Source organism: Myotis davidii, unplaced genomic scaffold (assembly GCF_000327345.1).
Source record: "Myotis davidii unplaced genomic scaffold, ASM32734v1 scaffold1295, whole genome shotgun sequence".
NCBI classification, from domain to species: Eukaryota; Metazoa; Chordata; class Mammalia; order Chiroptera; family Vespertilionidae; genus Myotis; species Myotis davidii.
In genome coordinates, this window is record NW_006286591.1 from 3049 (window position 1) to 9207 (window position 6159).

At 42.8% G+C, this 6159-nt stretch overlaps 1 long non-coding RNA gene across 1 annotated transcript; it reads right to left on the reverse strand.

Annotated features, from left to right (window-relative positions):
- Positions 1-1472: 1472 nt before the first annotated feature.
- On the reverse strand, positions 1473-4438 carry LOC102773885. Its single transcript, XR_435365.2, has 3 exons — positions 4329-4438; positions 3753-3870; positions 1473-1635 (listed from the first exon to the last, which is right to left on the reverse strand). It is a non-coding gene; the product is annotated as an uncharacterized LOC102773885 (long non-coding RNA).
- Between the last annotated feature and the right edge of the window lie 1721 nt (positions 4439-6159).

A 6159-nucleotide genomic window follows, 5' to 3' on the forward strand; every position in this document is an offset into this window, starting at 1 on the left:
TGCACATGGTAAGTATCATGGAGTAACTACAGATTACCACAAAATTATTCCAATATTATTTACTAGAGAGGGAAATACAGCTAACCAGTGTGAGACTTCTCCTCTAGGTCCTAAAGGGAGAATGAATTAGGGGGTTAGCTAAGTGACTTCATCGCTTCTATAGTTCCTATTTTTCCCAGGAACCTCCTAAGAAGACTTCTGTCTTTTAGGAATCTAATGTTAGAGTACCTAATTCATAGCAAACAAACAGGTAAGCTAAGGAAAAGTAAAATAATTTATGAGCCTGACCCACAGAATTCACTTTTGACTATTTCATACCATCACATTTTTCTCTTCCTTTTCTGGCCTAAAAGCCATGGGAGTAAAAAGACAAACATGAATAGCTCCATCAATTCAGAGAACAGTATCCTAAAGTGATTATTTGGGGTATTTGCATTTAGATTTTGTTCTCTCAGTTAACTGACTGGTTGTAGCTGAGAAACAATCTCCCTCATGCTCATTGGTTTGTTTTTCTCAGTTCCAGTCCCTTCTTTTTTATATATTTTTTTAATTGATTTCAGAGAGGAAGGGAGAGGGAGAGAGAGAGATAGAAACATCAATAATGAGAGAGAACCATTGCTGGGTTGCCTCCTGCAGACCCTCTCCTGGGGATTGAGCCTGCAACCCAGGCATGTGCCCTTGACTGGACTGGAACCTGGCACACTTCAGTCCACAGCCTGACGCTCTATCCACTGAGCCAACACGGTCAGGGCCCAGTGCCTCTTTAATCTGACCAGTCTTCTAGTTTACTTCTTCCTTCTGCCTCTTTCTGCCATGAAGAGGCTATGTGCCCTTGACTGGACTGGAACCTGGCACACTTCAGTCCACAGCCTGACGCTCTATCCACTGAGCCAACCAGCTATGGCCCATTCCATTCTTTATCCTCACTTAAGTCTTAGCTCACTGGTGACATTTTCAGTAACTGAAACTCTTAGTCTGTCCCCCTCATCATATTATCTCAAATCCTGGTCTCCTCATAGTCTAGGACGAAATACTATTCCTCCTAATACATTGTATCTATGTTCAGAGGGACACCATTTAAACAAATATGAAAGATGAGCACTTGGACAGACAGCTCATCGTGTGGCAGGGCCGTCCTCACGCTGCCACTCACTCCCACTTATGACCTCAGGGCTGGAAAGATCCCTGCATCCTGCAAGCAGGACACTCCTAGGTGTCCTGCAGATTAAACCATCCAGAGAGGCCTCAGAAATAAAGGATTGTCCAGATTTGATCAATTATGCTAGATGGGTTCCAAACTTTCAGCATTGAAGTACTTTAACATTTTAATTACAAAGCCGTCCAATTGTGTGTAAGTCCTATAAAACCTTCCATACAAAATGTACAAAAAGGACAAACATTTCTGGAAAATTAGACATAGAAATAAGCTCATTCTATTGCTTAGGTACAATGAAATGGAAGGAAAAGCCCGACTTCATCTCACCTTCCGGTTCCACTGGGGTTCAATTCACTTCTTTGTTCATAATTTACAGAGAGTCTTTCCTTTTGGGCAATCCTATCAAGACGTCCTATGAAATTCTCACTAGACAAATCATCGGAAGTATCTGTTGTCGGCAGGGATAAAGGACTAGCTTCCTGCAAAGAATAAAAAAATCTTGTTTAATATAGATGACAACAAAGATTTAACTCTGTATTTTATTTTTCTTTTTTGTTGTTGTGAATTCTCTCCTGAGGGCATTTTTTCCATTGCTTTTCAGAGTGAGTGTAAAGGAGGAAGTTGGGATGGGGAGAAAGAGAGTGGAGGAGAAAGAAAAACATCCTTATGAGAAGGGCACATCCACTGGGTTGCCTCCTGCACGTCTCCCTGAACTCAAATCCCAGGTATGTGCCCTTGACCTGGAATCAAACCCTAGACCAGTGATGGCGAACCTATGACACATGTGTCAGAGGTGACACGCGAACTCATTTTTTTGATTGATTTTTCTATGTTAAATGGCATTTAAATATATAAAATAAATATCAAAAATATAAATCTTTGTTTTACTATGGTTGCAAATATCAAAAAATTTCTATATGTGACACAGAGCCAGAGTTAAGTTAGGGTTTTTCAAAATGCTGACATGCCGAGCTCAAAAGGTTTGCTATCACTTCCCTAGACCCTTCAGTGGTCTGTTTACACTCTATCCCAGGGGTGGGCAAACTTTTTGACTTGAGGGCCACAATGGGTTCTTAAACTGGACCGGAGGGCCGGAACAAAAGCATGGATGGAGTGTTTGTGTGAACTAATATAAATTCAAAGTAAACATCATTACATAGAAGGGTACGGTCTTTTTTTTTTTTTTTAGTTTTATTCATTTCAAACGGGCCAGATCCAGCCCGCAGGCCGTAGTTTGCCCACGGCTGCTCTATCCACTAACAGCCAGGACTCTGTATTCTTTTTTCTAACAAAATTACTAAAGGTGCCATCAGAAAGACAAGGTAGATTTTACATATTCCCATACTACTCTATTACTTTGAGACATGTGGAAACATATACCTTCCACAAGAATATAAAAATCCCACAAGAATACATTTTAACAATAGAAAAAGAAACACCCAATTTTCCTTTTATAGCTTCACTAGAGGTCCAGTGCATGAAATTCGTGCACATTAAAAGGGAATTAGTTAGAGGAAATATTTTAATAATTAGAGGCCTGGGGCACGAAATTCGTGCACTGGGGAGGGGGATGTCCCTCAGCCCGGCCTGCACCCTCTCCAATCTGGGAACCTTTGGGGGATGTCTGACTGCCAGTTTAGGCCTGATCCCAACAGTCGGACATCCCTCTCACCTGGCTCCTGCCTGCCTGATTGCCCCCAACCGCTTCTGCCTGCCAGCCTAATCACCCCCTAACTGCTCCCCTGCTGGCCTGATTGACACCAAACTGCTCCCCTTCTGGTCCGATCACCCCCAACTGTCCGCCTCTGCCGGCCCAATAGCCCCCAACTGCCCTCCCCTGCCAGCCTGATGGCCAACTGCCCTCCCCTGTTGGCCTGATAACCCCGGTGGAAGCTACGGGGAGCAGCAGCCAGGAACTGCCCCCCGGTGGGGCTGAGGGAACTCTGGGGAAGCTGCGCGGAGCAATAGTCGGGATCTGCACCCAAGCGCAGCCACGGGAACCACGGTGTGGTTCAATAGTCGGGATCTGCCCTCCCCAGCCGACCCCTCTCCAGCTGTGTGTGCTGCCATCTTGTGACAGCATTACGGTGTGAGGTTTAATTTGCATATTACCTCTTTATTATATAGGATTGCTATTTGCCCTTTCTCTATACTAGAAATTTCAGAGATTAAAGAACACTAGCAAGCTGACCAACAGCCGATTCCGTGAGTGATGGGGCTCCCGCCGCTCTGCTGTGTGGGTCCTGGGTGCGGGCATCTGGTTCTCTACTCCTCCCTATCAGAGTCTGGGTTGCGCCTTGGGATCCAGAGTCAAGTCCCCGCACAGCTGGGCATGCCACGAAATTGCACAAGACCCAGACCCTGCCGGCCGCACCCCCAATGACAATACTCACACCCACTGGCAAGTCACGTCACTGCAGCACTGGGCAGGGACGCGGCGTCAGTCACATCCTCAGCCAGCACTGGGAGTGGATGCAGCCTCCTGCTGATCAATAATCGTTATGGCATGAGGATGTGACGACCATTTACATATTAGCCTTTTATTATTATGGATTGTGAGTCCCTTTTCACTAGGGGAAAAAAGGCAATTACTCACCCGTTCTTCTTTAAGTATTTCAAGAGTTAATTTTGCTGCAGCATTTTTTGCTTCCTTCTTTGATCTGCCTTTAGCTTCTGGAAATTCTCTCCCATCTACTATAACTTGAATTGTAAACCTGATTACAAAGAAAATATTCACAAAACATTAAGAAACTCATGCATTATCAAGAGACAAGTATCCAACCACCACTTCCTCTTATGTCTATCTTTGAAGGTGTGTTTTTTTTCTCTGCAATAAATCAGTATCTTTTATTTATTTTTTTAAAAACAAAACAGTGAAGGAAAGGACAAAAACCTTTGGTTCACTTACACCTTTGAAAGTTTTGACATATGTTCAATATTTAAGCAGTGACCTCCAAACAGCATAATAGCACATCATCTTGAAGCATGGGAAAGCTTATACCCTCTTCTTTTCTCCAGAGTCCTCCAAAGTTACAATTTCATACCAAGAGGACTCTCTCACAGAAGTCTGTGGCAACTTTGCTCTAAGTATTGACCTCAAAATTATGCCAGAGTTTCATTCCCCTAGTTTATATTTTATAGGTATATATCCTTTTTCTAAGTAGAATCTTACCTTAAGTCATGTGGCGGTCCTGTCTTAGACACTTCACGATAATTAACATCTATGTTGTTCTTCTGACAGTATTTATTAAGTTCTCCTATGTAGAAACCTACTGAAAGATCATCGGCTCAACTGGCCAATAAAAGGAAGGGGCCTGTCTCTTTAATTCTGCTCTCTACTACCATTGAGTGTCATGTGCAAGTTTGTCTACCTGCTTGAGAAGGTAAAAAGGCTGTAGAAGTGCATTTAGAATTCTTAATGTTAGAAGAAAAAGGTTGAGGTGATTGATTTTATGTATATATTTGTTTTTGTTGTTTTAGAGGTGTTTTATGTACATAATGTATATAAAGTGGTGTTTATGGCCAAGCCGGCATAGCTCAATGGCTGAACGTTGACCTGTGAACCAGGAGGTCATGGGTTCGATTTCGGTTGGTGCACATGCCCAGGTTGCAGGCTCAATCCCCAGGTGGGTCATGCAGGAGGTAGCCAATGAATGATTCTCTCTCATCATTGGTGTTTCTATCTCTCTCTCCCCCTCTCCTCCCTCTTTGAAATCAATAAAAATATATTTAAAAAATAAAAATAAAGTGATGTTTATGGAACCATAAAGGATTCTATATGGGAATAGATTCTCCTATGAAATCCCAAAAATTCTCCCTCTGAAATTTGCAGAAACCAATGTGAGGACAATTTACCTAAGTAAATTAAGACCCCAGTTTATGGGCGGCACTGAACTAATCCAGTAGCAATGATTTAAACAAAGAACAAAATCAAAAGGATGTAGAACCTAAGTATAAGAGCTGAAACTATAAAATTCTTAGAAGAAAACATAAGGGCAAATCTTCCTAACCTTGGATTTTTGAATAGAATCTTTGCAGTGATAACAAAAGCACAAGCAAGAGAAGAAAACCAAGTAAATTAGGCTTCCTCAAAATAAAAAAATAAAATAAAAAATTGTGTCTCAAAGGACACTCTGACAAAAATAAAAAGACAATCTACAGAATGGGATATTTATAAATCATATATGTGATATGGGTCTAGTATCCAGAATATATGAAGAACTCATAACTTAACAAAATGACAACCCAATTAAAAAGTAAGCACAGGACTGGAACAGACATTTCTCTAAAGAAGATTTATAGATGCCAACAAGCACATAAAAAGATGTTCAACATCATTAATCATTGGAGAAATGCAAATCAAAACACAACTGAGGAGAAACTAAGATGGTGGTATAGGTAAACACCAGAAATTGCTGCCTCGCACAACCACTTCAAAAATACAACTAAAAGACAAAATGGACATCGTCCAGAACCACAGGAAAGCTAGCTGAGTGGAAATTCTACAAATAGAAAGAAAGAGAAAAGCACACTGAGACTCAGAGGAGGTGCGGAGGTAAAGTGCAGAGGTACGGAGGTGCGGAAGTAAAGTGCAGAGGTACGGAGGCGCACGTGGAAAGGACTGGCAACTGAGGACACGGTTGTCTTTTTCAATGGGGAGGGAGACACAAGCTCCCAACTGCTCTGAACTCCGGTTCCAGGCGAGTCTCTGGGGGCCCAGACACATACAGGGAGAAACTGGAGTGTCTGGCATCAGTCGGAACTCGAGGGCGGCTTTCCCTCAGAGGTGCGTGCAGCGATTACGGGGACACTGAGACCCGGGGCCTCTTAGGGCAGGACTCAGGATCAGCCATAGCTGTTTGCTCCACCCTGTTGATTCCCTGAGACACGCCCCATCCAAACTGTGGGCAGAGGCTTTTGCATATGAATGGCCTGGCACTTTGCAATCTGAAAATTACCTAACAAACTGCAGCTGGGTCAGAGAGACCCAGAACATCCAAAAG